The sequence below is a fragment of the Arachis duranensis genome, chromosome 4, assembly GCF_000817695.3.
Source record: "Arachis duranensis cultivar V14167 chromosome 4, aradu.V14167.gnm2.J7QH, whole genome shotgun sequence".
In the NCBI taxonomy this organism is placed as follows: domain Eukaryota; kingdom Viridiplantae; phylum Streptophyta; class Magnoliopsida; order Fabales; family Fabaceae; genus Arachis; species Arachis duranensis.
The window spans coordinates 87,419,412-87,422,409 of NC_029775.3; positions in this window are offsets into that span (position 1 = coordinate 87,419,412).

The window sequence follows — 2,998 nt, forward strand, 5'->3', positions numbered from 1 at the left end:
TCTCTGTGCCTCTTCTTCAGACACACAGCTTTGGATTATTCCATCCGAGCATCTCTTAAAGAGATATGGTTCATCCCATAGGTAGTATTTTGCATCATGCATGAGTTTCCCAACTTACTGCCTGGTAAACTCCTTGAGAATGAACCATATAGCCTTGTAGTTTGTAATGTCTGCAAACCAAGGTACTGTCCGGATGTCATAGAGTTGCTCATCTGGAAAGGATTCGGATATGTTAGTGGAGGGAGAAGAAGTCCCTACTACTGGCTCAATCCGGAATAAATGATCAGCTACCTGATTTTCTGTCCCTTTTCTGTCTCTAATTTCTATATCAAACTCTTGCAGGTGTAACACCCATCTTATAAGTTTGGATTTAGAATCCTGCTTAGTGAGTAGATACTTTAGAGCAGCATGGTCAGTATATATAATGACCTTAGATCCTACTAAGTAGGATCTAAACTTGTCAATGGTATAAACCACTGTAAGTAGCTTCTTTTTTATAGTAGTGTAATTTTTCTGCGCATCATTTAATGCGTGACTAGCATAATAAATGACATGCAAAAGCTTGTCATGTCTCTGACCAATGACTGCGCCAATTGCATGATCACTCGCATCACACATTAGCTCAAATGGCAAGTCCCATTTGGGTGCAGAGATGATAGGGGCACTGACAAGCTGGGCCTTCATAGTTTCAAAGGCATGCAAGCATTCTTGGTCAAAGACGAATAGAACATCAGTGGCCAAGAGATTGCACAGGGGTTTGGTGATTTAAGAAAAATCTTTTATGAACTGCCTGTAGAATCCTGCATGTCCGAGGAAGCTTCTGATTGCCTTGACACTAGTAGGTGGAGGCAAGTGTTCTATCACTTCCACCTTAGCATGATCCACTTCTATCCGCTTATTTGAAATCTGATGCCCAAGAACAATGCCTTCAGGTACCATGAAATGACATTTCTCCCAGTTTAGAACTAGGTTTGTTTCTTGGCATCTTTTCAGGACCAGGGTCAGATGATCAAAACAGGAGTCAAATGAATCTCCATAAACAGAGAAGTCATCCATGAATACTTCAAGGAACTTCTCTACCATGTCAGAGAAGATGGACAACATGCATCTCTAAAAAGTGGCAGGTGCATTGCGCAGGCCAAATGGCATTTATCTATAGGTGAATACACCCGAAGGACATGTGAATGCCATCTTCTCTTGATCTTGTGGATCTACTGCTATTTGACTGTACCCGGAATATTGATGAACGGATAATTTATACGCTTTTTGGCATTGTTTTTAGTATGTTCTTAGTATGTTTTAGTTAGTTTTTAGTATATTTTTATTATTTTTTAGTTAAAATTCACTTTTCTGGGCTTTACTATGAGTTTGTGTGTTTTTCTGTGATTTCAGGTATTTTCTGGCTGAAATTGAGGGACTTGAGCAAAAATCTGACTCAGAGACTAAAAAGGACTGCAGATGCTGTTGGATTCTGACCTCCCTGCACTCAAAGTGGATTTTCTGGAGCTACAGAAGTCCAATTGGAGCGCTCTCAACGGCTTTGAAAAGTAGACATCCTGGGCTTTCCAGCAATGTACAGGATTTCCAGCGTTAAACGCCGGAACTGGCACATGAATTGGAGTTAAACGCCCAAACTGGCATAAAAGCTGGTGTTTAACTCCAAGAAGAGTCTCTACACGAAAATGCTTCAACGCTCAGCCCAAGCACACACCAAGTGGGCCCGGAAGTGGATTTTTATGTAATTTACTCATCTTTGTAAACCTTAGGCTACTAGCTCTTTATAAATAAGACCTTTTGCTATTGTGTTTTCATCTTGGTTCTTCTGGTTCCCTCTCTGGGGCCGAAGCCAATGATCACTTTTGTTCTTATGTATTTTCAACGGTGGAGTTTCTACACACCATAGATTAAGGTGTGGAGCTCTGCTGTACCTCGAGTATTAATGTAATTACTATTGTTCTTCTATTCAATTCAGCTTGTTCTTATTCCAAGATATTCATTTGCACCCAAGAACATGATGAATGTGATGATTATGTGACGCTCATCATCATTCTCACTTATGAACGCGTGCCTGACAACCACTCTCGTCCTACAAGCAAACAAGGCTTGAATGTTTATCTCTTGGATCCCTTAATCGGAATCTTCGTGGTATAAGCTAGAATTGATGGCGGCATTTAAGAGAATCCGGAAGGTATAAACCTTGTCTGTGGTATTCTGAGTAGGATTCAATGATTGAATGACTGTGACAAGCTTCAAACTCGCGATTGTGGGGCGTTAGTAGGATTCAATGATTCAATGATTCAATGATTGGCACAGGAAGCAATTTTGCTCGCCACTTGGTGCAGGGATGACTTTTCCTTGACACCTCAGGATCTGTGGACCCCACAGGATCCCCACCTACCCCACCTCTCTCTCTCCTTCTTCACCCATTCACCAATCACTTCAACACCTCTTCCCCAAAAAAACCCTTCACCTATCAATTCTCATCTTTTTCTTCACCACTCACATCCATCCTTCATAAAACCCCACCTACCTCACCATTCAAATTCAAACCACTTTCCCACCCAAACCCACCCTCCCATAGCCGAACCCTACCCCTCTCTTCACCCCTATATAAACCCCTCTTTACTCCTTCATTTTCACACAACCTAAACACTACTTCTCCCCCTTTGGCCGAACCACAAAGCCATTTCCATCTCCCTCATTTCTTCTTCTTCTACTCTCTTCTCTCCTCTTTTGCTCGAGGACGAGCAAACCTTTTAAGTTTGGTGTGGTAAAAGCATTGCTTTTTGTTTTTCCATAACCATTTATGGCATCCAAGGCCGGAGAAACCTCTAGAAAGAGGAAAGGGAAGGCAAAAGCTTCACCTCCGAGTCATGGGAGATGGAGAGATTCATCTCAAGGGTGCATCAAGACCACTTCTATGAAGTTGTGGCCTTGAAGAAGGTGATCCCCGAGGTCCCTTTCAAACTCAAAGAGAGTGAATATCCGGAGATCCGAA